This window comes from Marmota marmota, unplaced genomic scaffold, assembly GCF_001458135.2.
Source record: "Marmota marmota marmota unplaced genomic scaffold, marMar, whole genome shotgun sequence".
NCBI classification, from domain to species: domain Eukaryota; kingdom Metazoa; phylum Chordata; class Mammalia; order Rodentia; family Sciuridae; genus Marmota; species Marmota marmota.
Window position 1 is genome coordinate 14,599,377 of NW_026000272.1, and position 15,251 is coordinate 14,614,627.

Here is a 15,251-nt window from a genome sequence, read left to right on the forward strand (position 1 = left end):
ATAACTTAAATAAATTAACATAGATCAATTTGGTGAACTATTAGAGATTTAAAATGACACCTATAAAATATTACCAAAAATGAATCATTGGATTGTGGCAAAAATAGGTGTTCACTATCTAATTTATTTCCAACTTTTCTATATGAAGGAAAATCCTCATGAGAAAAAGTTTGGGAAAACAACATAAAAGAAGACATACATATGATACAGTTATTATGTGGAAGCACACATGGGAAGAAATAATACTTCAATTCGTTTTCATACATCAAATACAAAAAGTAACTTGCAACTATAAAACCACTTGCACTAATTATGAATTTGTTTCCTTTCACTGGAGTCATCTCCACGTTCTCTATTATATCACTTTTCAACTGCTGTGGTGCCCATATTTGAACACAATTGCTCTTTCAGTGAGGACCAAATATGGACAGAAGTTCAGAGCAAAACTTCTTAGGGTTGGGCTTGTGTTTAAGTTTGTGTTTGCTAGAAATTGAGTGAGGATTTCATTCTTTTTTTTTTTTTTTAGCCTGGCACATCAATAAGATTTTTGACCTTTTAACCTCATTTTTCTCTTAACCAAAAATCTTTCAGATAAGGATTGGATATGAGTACTGATTTCTGTCCGCTAGGAAGGAAGGACTCTTTTTGACTATCCATGGAGAAGCTAAGAAGGGATAAGAAACATGAAAGATTGAGAATCCCAGAATGGCACCTGGTCCCATATCCTGACTAGAGCTCCGTGGGGGAGATCTTCCTTCATCACCCCACCCCAACAGGAGGAGGCAACAAGGAGTCAGAAATGACAGCCTGGCATTTAGGAAAGAGAAGTCCTGAGGTAGCACGCTTCAATTCCCTGTGACTTATTTAGAGCATGGATGAATTTCCAGCTGCAGGCCCCAGAGACTCCATAGAGATGCTGAGAGGATTGGTCAACAATACAAGGCCTGGGACTTGGAAGAGAAAGGCCTGAGGTGTGTGACTCTTCTAATTTGAAGCCACAATAGCAAGTGCAGACACCAGCATGAGATGTTAGTGTAAGCCAAGGGCCATGAAGATTAGTTTTATCTATCAAGTATGCAGTGAGAAATGGTAAACATCCAAAGACCAGAGGAATTGAGAGAGCCAGGGTGCGGGCCCATGCTCCTTGCTGCAGTCACTGGTGGCCAGATAATTTCTTGGAGAGAATGATGAGGAGAAAATGGACTGCAAGTGAGAAAAGGAGAGCAAGGAGGAAGAAGTAAAGATTGAGTAGAGAGGGGGAAGAGGAGGAAGAGAAGGAGAAAATCAAGGGGAGGAAATGAGAGGAAGGAGGGAATGAGGAGGGGAAGGATGAAGAGGAAAGTGAGGGAAGAGGAAGGAGAAGGAGCAGAAGAGAATACATGAAGGGACAGAACTGCCTTGAGAAGGACATTGGACTTTGAATCTTTACAATTGAAATTAAAAACAAAATAAATAATCAACTACCCCAAAGAGATGAGGTTTTATGATTGAGTCACCTTAAAATGGCAAGGCTTGGTAATTTCTTCCATCCATAGAAATGGGGGTTCATAAGCAGATTGTAATCAGTTATAGAGATATAAAGAATGTTGCATTTGACCAGCTGAGTTATTACTTGAAATCAATCTGCCAGATGGCAACAAAATTTCCAAGTGCTGTCAAAATTAAATAAAGTTTAGAAACTGATGAAACTATAGTGTTGGAAGCTAGTGTAGCAGTTAGCTACCACTGGGCAGGAGGGAAGGAAGAGTACATAGAGAGAGAGAGCAGGAGATTTCTGGGAGTTATGGCAATGTTCTCTCTCTTGACATTGTCAAGAGCTGGGCTTCTAGGCATCAGAGTAGCTACTAGACAAGTCAGAGTGAAAGTAACAGTGAAGCCTTTAATCATTCACTGTAATACTATAAGCAAGAGGTTGAAACCAGAGAAAGTATCAACTCCTTCCTGTTTCATTTTTCCCCATGAAATAGCATCAGCTCAAGGTTTAGGTGGGTAGTGGGTCAGCAGGAACATGAAGTTATACTGCCAAGGGAGCCCTTAATAAAAGACTCCTACAGTTTTGTAGACCCAGGAATAAGAAGAGGGGATAGCCTAGGAACAGAAAAATACTAAGCCAAGTGGAGAAAGGCACCTTCTCCACTTGGAAGAAGATCCTTCAAGATCCTCCCCCCTACCCACCTAAGAAGAAGGTTTAGGCAAAGATACCTGGAGAAAATTGGCTGAAGCCCCCCAATAAATGGGCTTGGAATAGGCTACAGCTGGGAATCTAGGTATAGGTAAGAAGATGTCTGGCCACAGTGAGGTTTGAGCCCTTACCTGCAACTCCTTTTGGAGATTGCAATACACCAGCTATGCACTAATTCTGGTCTGCTGTGGAGTGGGCAGCTTCCTCACTACCAGCCATGAGGCCTGCCTGAACTATCACAGATAGGTTTTTGGTCAGAAGTCAGACTTCTCAGACATAGTTAGAAATTGTATTCCAGTTTCCTCTGAGCACTTTCCTGCATGCAATATACTACTATCTTTGACCACCCAGGCTATTATAATAAAATATTTTAGACTGGGTGATTTATAAACAATGGAAATTTATCATGCACAGTTCTTAAGGTAGGGAAGTCCAAGATCAAGGTGCAAGCAGATCTGGGGTCTAGTGATGACTTACTCTTCTTTGTAGATGGAGTCCTATGGCTGTATTCTCATATAACAGAAGGGGTAGGGAGTTCACTTGAACTTCTTTAATTTAAAATATTTATTCTTCAGTTGTAGGTGGACACAATACCTTTATTTTAATTTTATATGGTGCTGAGGATAGAACCTAATGCCTCACACATGCTAGGCAAGCACTCTACCTCTGAGCCACAACCCCAGACCCTTGAGCCTCTTTTTTAAAGGCACTGATTCTATTCAGAAGGTTAGAACCCTCATGATTTAATCACATAAGATTCACCTCTTAATACTATGACATTGAGGATTAGGTTCCAACATATGAATTGGGCTGGGGGCAGGTAACAACATTCAGACCATTGTAACCATGATAGCAAAAAGTTTTGTTTCCTAAACAAACAAACAAAAACACAAGGATGTATTTAAGAATGCAAGTTTAACAAGACAGAGTGGTGCATGCCTGTAATCCCAGCAATTCAGGAGGCTGAGACAGGAGGGTCACAAGTTCAAGGCCAGCCTCAGCAATTTAGCAAGGCCCTGAGCAATATAGTGAGACCCTGTCTCAAAATGTAAAATAGAAAGTTCTGGGGATATAGCTCAGTGGTAATGTGCCCCAGTTCAATCCCTCCAAAGAAAAAATACAAGCTTAGAGCCAGGAGGGTTAGCACACACCTGTAATCCTAGCGACTCAAAAGGTTGAAGCAGGAGGATTGCAACTTTGAGGCCAGCCTTGGCAATTCAGCAATGCCGAGTCTGAAAATAAAAATTAAGAAAAGGGATGAGGATATAGCTCAATGGCAGAGTGCCCTGGGGTTCAACTCCCATTAACACACACACAAAGAGCGGAGGAGGGATTCAGTGATTGCAAGAAAATCCAGGATACTGATAACCTTTGAAAGGAAGGAAGAATAATGTGATTAAGAGGGACTAGATGTGGAGTTTCAAAGTTGTTGGCAAGTTGTATTTCTTTATTTGGATGGTAGTTTCAGGTTTTATTTGTGATAAATCATTGAGCTATGTGTATACTGGGGGTCCTGTTTTATACACACATGCATACACATACATATGTATATATTACAGTTATATATGAATGTGTATATGTGTGTGTGCTCAGGACTTGTAGGTAGAGTTGTCTTTGCGTACCTTGCTGGTGCAGGTAAATCACAGACTCAGCACTCAGTACATAATTCTCTTAGGAAGGGAGTAAACAACTTCAACATTTCCTTGGAACTGCCTGAGAAGTTCATTCTTGTAGTTCTGAAGTAGGGAGGGTGCCCTGGAGGGTAAATTAGCCAGAGGGACAGTAGCAGAATCAGAGGATGACCTCAAAAAGGAATTAGGTAAGTCTTGGTAGTGGAACTGGAGCAGACCAGAGAAGAGGCATCCAGAAGGAACTCCATAGGGAGCACTAAACAGGCAAGTTAATGCTCTCCTTCGCACGTAGGTCTGAAACCTTCACAGACATAACAAGGTCCTATAAGACCTTTGAGGGCTGGGGCTGCAGCTCAGCGGCAGAGCACTTGCCTAGCATGCATGAGGCACAGGGTTTGATCCTCAGCACGACATGAAAAATAAACAAATAAAGTAAAGGCATTCTGTCTATCTACAACTACAAAAAAATATAAAAAAGAACTTTGAAGTGCCTACTTCTCCCAACCTACTTCCTCTCAAACTCCAACCTCAACCCATCACTGCCCCAACCATTCTGACCTCCTGTCTCTTCAACACCATACAGTCTTTTACTCAGATATGTTGTTTTCTCAGACTGGAAAATAAAAACAAGGATATATACAGAGATTGGGGGTGAAGGGGTTTGTTGACTTGCTATGGGATCACAAAAGAGGCTAAAAGTTAAAAGGATTTGGAAGGTATATCAGTACCAAGAGGGCCAAGAGTAGAGCACAGGGAATGTGAAGAGCTCTATTCTGAGTCCCTAGTCTTCTCTGGGCCACATACTGCTTCATAACTGTTGTCTTGGGGGGTAAATATGAGATTAAATTGAAGGAATTTCAAGCAATGTTAAGATGTTAAGAACTAGTGGCATTAGTGTACATGTGCAAGTATAAATACACATAACACATGGCAGTGTATGCATGTACCTGACACGCAGGTCTGTCTTCCAGTTGATTGTCTCTGATTGTCATTTCCCAGAACACAAGCCCCTCCACACAAATCATGGAGTCCCTTCCTTCTTTTTCTTCCAAGCTGACACTAATGTGGAGTGGAGCAAGGGGGAGTAGGTAGCCATTGAAAGAAAGAAAGAAGAGGGGGGTCCACCCTTCCTCGTTTCATTTTTATTTTTGTTCCTGTTACCCTCCCTACCCCAAGAAGGCCAAGAGGTAGTGAGCATTGTGTCCTCTTCTAGAGGCTTTGGGAAAGATGGGAGGGATTGGAGGTACCCCTGGATATTTCGCATTGGTTCCCCAGGCACTATGTTAGGTAATAGCTAGCCATGAGCCATGAAATGCATGGCAATGTCACAGGCTTACTTTAAGTTACTCTTAAAGTTTTCTTTAAGTTATTGCCAAGGCAGATGAGTAAATAACTTGTAGCAGATAACGTGAGGACAAACACTGAACATAGTTCTTGAGGACAAACAAAAGTAAAAGAAAGGATGGGGGTGCCTCAAGAAAGAAGAATTTATGGGACTAATTCTTGACAGGACCTATAAAGGTCAAGATAAAAGTGGAAGTTATGATGCCAAGTGTCTCCTACTATCTCAGAAGCAGGTATTCTTTAGTGATAGGGTAGAGGAAGGTAAACCCTGATCAGCTACTGACCCAAATGCCCACATCAATATGGGATTGACTTGTAGATGAAGCCCTCCTAAATAGGATGGCTACCATGACAGTTCCAGAGAGGACCAACTAGGTGAAGAGAGGACTAATATAACTGGTGGAGTTCACTGGGATACTGCCTACCATTCCTGCTTCTTTCTTTTTTTATTTTTTTTTTACTTGTAGATGGATATAATACCTTTATTTTATTTATTTATTTTTAATTTTAATAGCTATATATGGACAGAATGCCTTTATTTTATTTGTTTATTTTTGTGTGGTGCTGAGGATTGAAACCAGTGCCTCACTCATGCTAGGCAAGCACTCTACTTCTGAACTACAACCCCAGACCCTCCTGCTTCATGTCTAATGTTCAAAGGAAAACTGATGCAATTTCATCACATCTAAAGATTGATATCCTTTAGGAATGAAAACCTCAGTCAACTCAGATAAAGAGCCACCTGAAATTTGAAATTTTGGCAGAATCAGTGTGGTTTGACCTGTCTCATTTCCGTTCCATGAAGCTGTATTGGGAAATTTCTCATCAGGCTTAAGGTTTCAATTTAAGAACCTTGCATAATTTTTATTTTTAAAGAAGTGACCTTGTGGGCTGAGGTTGTGGGTCAGCGGTAGAGCACTCACCTAGCACGTGTGAGGCACTGGGTTCAATCCTCAGCACCACATATAAATAAATAAAATAAAGGTATTTTGTCCAACTACAACTAAAAAATAAATATTTTTAAAAAGTGACCTTGTTACTGAATCCAAATTTAGAAGCTCATCCTATGGAAAGCCAATGTCCAAGTGACACTTGTTGGAGATTGATCTTATTCAGTGGCCAAAGAATGAAGACATGGGAACCCATGCTCACAAATCAAATTCTCAACTCCAAGGGCTTTAGGGGTCATAGATAAAGGCTAGAAATACCCTGGGAGAGGAATAGGTTAACAAAGGGAAGACATATTCATGTCTTTTCTGGATATAAATGGAGATCTTCCAGGAGCTCAGGTACAATTTCCTTTCACTTCTTTTGAAAGGTTGCAGATAGACATGAACCATAGGAACATGAAGTTAAGGGGATAATTCCATAGACTGAGCCTACATGCTGCCTCACTCCACATGTTTAATACTCTCATGGTTTGATGTTTCTGGTCGTGGTGAATATAGGTGTTTTTAGCTGTAAACTCAGGGGAAACAGAGACTTGGCAAGTCTAGGTCAAGTTAATCCCATATTATAATTTGGGTCAAAACATTTGTCAAATGACCAACAATCTACTTTAAAGCTGAGTACAATCTGACCTAAAGGTTAAGGCAACAAAGGTGACAGAAACAATATGAAGACAGAGATGCCAAGTATTTGCATCTTATTCCAGTAATACATGGAACATCTGTAAGCAAAAGTGAAGAGTCAGTGTTTTCAGCAAAACTGACCTTCAGGTCCCTAAAAAGTAAGCTAGACAAATATTACCATCATAACCCATATGTCAGTGTTATCACACTATACCGAAACAAATGGGAGACTAATGTATTGCTCATTCATGTGACCTCCAAAATTAGTAAATTTTAAGCAAACAGAGTGATACTAGAGATGGGAGTTTTGATTCAGTACCCATAGAAATGGAATCTGAGTTACTCGAGTGAATGTGAATATACAGACAAAGCATTAATCAAGAAAAGGAAGAGGAGAAGGGGCTTCACCTCCAGGTGAAGTGGACAGTCCTGACTGAGAGTATAGACAAAAATGTCCCCTAACAAAGAATAGCCCAGACTTTTATTATGTGTCAGGGGCAGGAAGGGTCTGATATTTGTGTGGTAATTACTTCAAGGAATCTCTTGGCAAGGCCCCATATCTGCTGTTTTATGGTAGATTTGGTTAAGAATAGGAGGTTAAAAGCCAGGCAGAGTGGCCCAGGCCTATTATCCCAGAAGCTCAGGAAGCTGAGGCACGAGGATCACAAGTTCCAAGTCAGCCTCAGAAAGGTAGCAAGGCCCTAAGCAACTTACTGAGATCCAGTTTCTAAAGAAAAAATAAAAAGATCTGGGGATATGGCTCAGTGGGTAAGCACCCTTGTGTTTGATCCCACTATAAAAAAAAATAATAATAGGAGGGTAGGAGTTGCATTCCATACATTATAAGAGTTGGAGAGTAGGAATGTGATGGCAAAACACATTTTGTTGTAACATTAAATTATAAGAATGCTACAGTGAGAAACCAATGCCTGGGAAAGGGTGAGTTTTCCTCCCCTTCTGTCAGTATTTATTCAGGAAACCTATTAACCATAGGTCTCCACGTTTTGGATTGTAAATAACTATCCCTAGGAGTCTGACTACACCCTTTTTGAAGTGTAAACACCCCTTTGCCAAGGCTTCACAAGGGTAGAGATTTATCAGAGGCCAGTGAGAAGAGCCAGTTTCTCTCATGACTTTCTACTTCTCTAAATACTCTTCCTGCTAGAAACCCTGCACACTGCCTTCTGTCACACAGACTAGAAATTTTATGGCACTAAATAGCCTATAAATGTTGTGCAAAACTGTGGATGGGGACTCAGAACTTGGAGTTTCATCTTCTCTGGGCCTGCTGATGTAAAAATAAAGTGAGTTCTCTCATTCTCCAAGCTGCTTCCCAGCCATTCTGCTTCCTGCAACAGGAAAAGGCTTTTGGCAGGCCTAAGAGTTCATCTACCATTTTTTCTCTGTCTGGTCCCTATCTCATTCCCTCCTGAGAGATGTCATTCTCCTTATTCTTAAGGGGAAAGGGCCAGAGATCACCTGCCTGTTGTAGCTGCTTCAGGCAGACATTGAATGTTGATAATATCTGTCCATGGGGATTATAAAATCTCTCATTGCCCGATCTAAAGTTGAAAAGATTAGCAACTCAGGCTTTTATTTTGGGATGGGTCAAAAATCATAGCACACATCATCTTGACTTGGAACTGGTGAAGTCTGGAAGACAGAAATCCTATAAGTGTACTAAATAGGCAGAAGATATGAGTGGGATATTTTACCAAAGAAAATAGGTTGGTGACAAACACATTAAAATTTTTTAACATCACAAATCATTAATAAAATGTAGTTAAAAGTACTGCATAGTTATTAACAGGGTAAAATTTAAAAAGATAGATTATAAAAAATGTTGAAATCGTGTGGAGGAACTGGAATTTTCAAATACTCTGTTGAATAAGCAAACAATCACTTTGGCTTACAGTTTGGCAAGTTTTAGTTATTTAAACACGCATTTATCTTTGGTCTCAGGCATTGCACTTTGAGTCATTAAAAAATTAAACTTACACACACACACACACAAACATGTGTACACAAAATTGTGCACCTATCCTTTCTTTTTTTTTCTTTTAGTGGGGGTACTAGAGATTCAACACAGGAGTGCTTTCACCACTGAGCAACATCCCTAGCCCTTTTTGTTCATTTTGAAACAGAGTCTCATTAAGTTGCCATCCTCCTGCCTCAGCCTCTGGACTCGCTGGAATTATAGGCAAGTACCACCATGCCTGGCAATTGTGCATGTTTGTAGGAGCTTTATTTTCAACATGCCTAAACCAGTAGTAATCTAGATGAAATCAGAGTTTTGAGATGAAACTAGATTCTCTGTTTCACTGATTTCTTTTTAGGTTCTTGTATCATAAATTTAAACAATAAAAGCCATGGAAAATAATGAAAGGGAAGAGTAAACAGAGTAGAATTTATGTAAGTGAGAAGAGAAAGTAAGAAAAAGGAAGGGGAGAGGAGGGGAATATAAGGGAAGGGGAGGGGAGGGGAGGGAAGGGAAGGGACAGGACTCCCACACACAGAAGGGTACCTGATGGCAGGAAAATCCATTTTGTTGTGCTATCCTAGGGGCTTATATAGTTTGGGGGGAGGACAAGCATTTATCAAAATCTCTTAAATAGGCATTGAAAAATTACCAGAGTCATTGTCTGTGTCCTTTGGCCTTTAGTTTTAATTATTTCTGTTACTCCCCTCTGCATTCATTCCCACCTTCCACGCCCCCCCCCCCCAGCTCTGGGACCAAGAAGTTGGTGGGAATGTTCCTACAGGTGAAACTTTAGTTTTTTTATTTGAAAAAGGTCTTGATGGGCCCATTAAAGTTTCTATTGGTTAGTCTGATATTGTCTGCATTTGAACAAGACCTTAATTAGGGCCCATTGAACCGATTGCCCAACCATTATCTATTCTTACTCATAAACAAATGGATAAATAAATGACACATCCATAGAAAACATACTGTTTAGGTGCTGGGGTTGTGGCTCAGTGGTGGAGCACCACATGAAATAAATAAGTAAAACAAAGGTATTGTGTCCGTGTTCAACTAAAAAAAAAAAAAAATTTAAGAGAAAACGTACTGTTTAGCCCTAAGGCAAATGAACAATTTGTGAGCACCACCGGCATGACCCGCATAGATGCTTAGGAATTTTTAAAACTAAAGGACCCAAATAAGGGCAATGAGTTCAGGTCTTCTTGGAGAGAAGTTTGAGGAGGAAAGCATTTGCTTCTCTGATATTATGGTAACTACTGTGTATCCTGCCTTTTTTATAAAGTTGCTTCCATTTGTGAGCCTTACTGCCTCAGGGCTATCAAAAGATACATATTTTAGGTCTTCCTGGCTGGAAGAAATTTGTTAATGATCTCTCTATATATTGATGTTTTAGAAGGGCTGGTGTTGGGAGTAAGGGCCCTGCAATGTGATGTCAAGAGTATCTAAAGGGAAGGCCTGATATTTTCTTAGATTTCTCCATTAGTCTTTGACAACCCCTAACTTTTAATAGTATCTGGACTTGGGGGTGGGTGTCTGAACTTCCTTATGTGATCGCAACTTGGAGGCCCCATTAACTAGTAAAGCAGTTTGCAGCCACTGCCCTTAAGCAGCTTGGCCACTCCTAGGCCACTGGGTCTGTTTGCAGAAATAAGCCACTAATCTCGGAATCCATCTCAATTTTTGAATTAAGACCTTAAAGCTAAATCTAGCCTTTCATGAGTGACTTCTATCCACATAATAGAACATTTGCCTTTAGTTATAATTCCCTCCTGGTGTTCAGGACAGAGTAGAGAGCCCCTACATTGGCTAAAAATAAGCATTTTCCCTCACTGTTAAGGTCAGCCAAAGTCCCCAGAGGTTATTTTTGAGGGCCTAGGGAAGAGTCTCTTGACTCTTTAGTTTTTGCTCTATCAGTTGTGTCACTTGTCAGGATGGGTCAGGTTTTGGACCATGTGGCTTCCCTATAAAGTTTTAGGACATTTCTGTCTCCAGGGACCAACCCTCCAATTCACAGAATGCACACTGGTTGGCTCCTGGTCTCTCTAGGATCCTTCTGATTCCCCTGATCTGTGGGTGACTTAACCAGAGTTGTAGGTCCCTTTTGAGGGGTCCCATAGTGGCCTGGGTCCTGGTTGATCCTGGAGGGCAAGGGCCAAAATATTGGCCATCCTAAGTGTCAGTTGTTGAACACCCAGAAAGTCAGTTCTACCGGTCTTGAAGTTGAAGTAGTGAAACTAGATTTTCAGCCTTTGCTCCTGTAGTGTTGCAGACGCTAGCCACCTGCCAGTGATTTCTTTCTGGGCTCTTGTCTGGAAAATTTGAAGAATGAAATCCATAGACAAGGAATAATGAGTATAAAAGAGTAGGATTTATTCAAGTGGGAAGGAAAGAGACAGAGCTCTTGCAGGGCAAGAGGGTACCCAATAGGAGTTGCCACTTAAGTGTACTAGTCTAGGGGCTTACACAGCTACTGGGTAGCTTGGGCATCCATCAATATCTATGCTAATCAGGTATTGGAAAAATACCAAGGCTATTGTTCAATTTCCATGCTAATCAGGTATTGGAAAACTGTCAAAGCTATTGGTCAAAATCTAAGTTAAACTGGTAATGGAAAAGCATCAAGGCTATCAGTTTGGCCTGCAGCATTCTTCATGGTTGGCCCTTGAGCATGTAACCTTCACTCAGGTACGTCATGCCTCCCTTTTCCCACTGCCCTTGGAAAAGGAGTTGGCTGTAATGTTTGGGATTTATATACAGTTTAATTTCATGGAGTAGCCTGTTCATTTAAAGAAGCCTCTTTTGATGGGACCTATTTCCTTGACTGTCTGCCTGTTTTACTATCTGTCTGTCCTATCATATTAAGCAGTGGGTTTTTAATTTTTTTAAATTTTAATTTGTTATATATGACAACAGAATGCATTACAATTCGTATTATACTTATAGAGCACAATTTTGCATATCTCTGGTTGTACACAAAGCAGAGTCACATCCTTCGTGTCTTCATACATGTACTTAGGGTATTGATGTTCACCTCATTCCACCATCTTTCCTACCCCACTGCCCCCTCCCTTCCTCTCCCTGCCCTTTTCCCCTTTGCCCTATCTTGAGTTCATTTAATCCTCCCTCCCCCACCTCCCTGGAAACATATTATGAATCAGCCTCCTTAAATTAGAGAAATCATTTGGCATTTGGGTTTTGGGGATTGGCTAATTTCACTTAGCATTATATTCTCCAACTCCATCCATTTACCTGAAAATGCCATGATTTTATTCTCTTTTAATGCTGAATAACATCCCATTGTGTATATATACCACATTTTCTTTATCCATTCATCTACTGAAGGGCATCTAGGTTGGTTCCACAGTTTAGCTATTCTGAATTGTGCTGCTATAAACATTGATGTGGCTGTGTCCCTGTAGTATGCTGTTTTTAAGTACTTTGGCTATAAACCGAGGAGTGGGATAGCTGGGTCAAATGGTGGTTCCAGTCGCAGTTTTCCAAGGATTCTCCATACTCCTTTCCATATTGGCGGCACCAATTTGCAGTAGTGGGTTTTAATTTTAACTTTTGTAGTTGTATTCACAGTTTTCATAAAATGGGGTCAGTATAAGTATTGAGAGTCAATGTCATATCCTGTCCATCCTAAAGGGTGATGGCTATCATCTCAAAATATTACTCAGGTTATTCTATTAGAAGTTGTACCTCTGCAAAATGTTAACAGGCAATAGTTACAAAGTTTTACAAGGAAATACAAAATCAACAAAGAGTAAAACAAATCCACTTTGTATAATTGTTCTAAACTGAGAAGCATAATTCCTACAGTAATATGAATCTTTAGCAAATGTATTTAAAGAAAAGTCGATTTCTTTAAGAGATAAGTATAGTTTTGTCAGAAAGCTGTATCTAAGAGTACCTGAGACTGCTTTAATTAAGTTAATTTTTCTGGTGCTGAGGGTGGAACTCAGGGCCTCAAGCATGCTAGACAAGTACACCAGCACTGAGACACATCCCCAGCCCCTGAGGCTCCATTTTAGGAATCAGATTGTAAATGTTTTAGAGGAAAATCAAAACTGTAAGTGACAAAAATATACAACAGTTCTGGTTAGAATTTTGAGGAAATTTTAGCAATTGACTAAATAATTTAGCTATTTTTATTATATCAAGCAAATTAGAATATTGATTGTGGCTGATAGAATAACATCATGACCATCAACCTCTCCTTTATCTTTCCAGAAATATATTCTTTTTATTATAAAAAAACCCCACAATTTTCTATATATAACTTATCAGTAATAGATTATCTTTATCCAATCACAAAATGAAATGATATAAGTAAACCCCACTCTAATTTATATTTTAAGAGTAATGAGGGCTGGGTTGTGGCTTAAATACTGGATTGAATCCTCAGCACCACATAAAAATAAATAAATAAAATAAAGGTATTGTATTCAACTACAACTAAAAAAATAATTAAAAAAATAAAGTAGGTTGAATGTGGTGCAATGCAGTGACTCAGGAAGCTGAGGCAAGAAGATTGCAAGTTCAAAGCCAGCCTCAGTGACTTCATAAAATTCTAATTTAGTGACAGACTATCTCAAATTTAAAAAAAAATAAAACGGACTGGGGATGTAGCTCAGTGGTAAACAGCCTCTGGGTTCAATTCTAGGAGGCCACTAACATAAACTTGAAGACTCTTATCGCTATAGTTTTAGTTTAGATCACATCAGCTTGGTGAAGTGTTTCCCTAAGCTTTGTATTTTAGAAGGCTTGCACACTTCACAACATAAATATATAACATTCAAAGAAGGCAGTAATAATTAGCATTATTAATCATCAATAGAAGTCCTTTATATAGGTTAACTAAGCTTTTACTTTTTTCCACAATTTAATTGCTTTTATTTTTTAAATATATGACAACAGAATGCATCACAATTCTTATTACACATATAGAACACAATTTTTCATATCTCTGTATATAAAGTATGTTCACACCAATTCATGTCTTCATACATGTACTTTGGATAATGATGTCTATCACATTCCACCATCATTGCTAACCCCCTGCCCCTCCCTTCCCCTCCCAATCCTCTGCACTATCTAGAGTTTTTCTATTCCTCCCATGTTCCCTCTCCCTATGCAACTATGAGTCAGTCACCTTATATCAGAAAAAACATTCACCATTTTTTTTTTGGATTGGCTAACTTCACTTAGCATTATCTTCTCCAACTGCATCCATTTACCTGCAAATGACATGATTTTATTCTCTTTCATTGCTGAGTAATATTCCATTAGCTTTTACATTTGAAGCGAAATTTAGAATTTATAGCTCAGTAGATTAACAGTAATTATATGGCTTTGTCTTTAACAGGTATACATAGCTTAATGGCACCAAGAAAATTGGAAGAATAGTTCTAGATCTCTTATAAATTTAGGAAACACTGCTAATAATCACAATAGATCTGTTACCAAATCTAAAAGTATATATGTACACACACATACACTCATTTAGTCAAATCAAATAGAGGCAGAACACTAAAACTTTTATTGGCAATTTTATATGCTTAAAGTCCATAGACAATGTATATTGTATAAAAGAGAGCACTTTATCAGTTACCTTTTTATGTATTAAATCTACATATCTTTAACTCTACTAACTTTTATATAAAACTTAGATAAAACTCAAACACATAACAAGTTGGACCTCAGGAAAAACTCAAATACACAACATATTTAGCCTTTGGATGTATGCATATCTCCAGTTGCAGATATATACAGGTATTCAATTATATCAGAATAACCTAAAGTAATAGTTATTTGTTTAATCAGAGGAATAAGGGGATTATTTGAAAGGCTTCACTATTGGTTATCAGGGATTGAGCCCAGGGGTGCTTAACTACTGAGTCACATCCCTAGCCCTTTATATATTTTTATTTAGAGACAGGGTCTTGCTAAGTTGCTTAGGGCCTCCCAACATTGGTGAGGCTGGCTTTGAACCTGTGATCCACTGTCTCAGCCTCCCAAACTGCTGGGATTACAGACATGTACCATTGTGCCCAGCTTAAAAGACTTTAAAACAAATACTTAAACCTCAATTTGTCCAAGATTAGTTTCCCTAAGTAATAAAAGCCCACCAGTCAGGGGAAAAATGAAATTATCTTGATAAAGTATAAAATCTCTGTTCTTTAATTCAGCTCCCTGCAAATAGAAAGAGTAGAAAAATGCCTCAATAAATCTTGTCTTTTTAAACATAGAGAACCAGATTATAGCCTCATATCACTGTACAAATTTTGGTTCTAGAAAATTCCTCAAATAACTTTAAAATTCCAGCCAACTCAGTCATATAAATCTCCCTCCATAAAATGTGTCCTTCACATACCCTCTGCGAACTGCCTACTCAGTACAACTTGTTTACATTTCTAGCTTCCTGTCACACCTTTCCTCTTCCCTTACTGGGACAATCCAGTTTTGTTTTTTTTTTAATTTAGGGCAAAAACCTTACTTTACTGTAAAGCACCCCATGCTGACACCACAAGACAGACCAA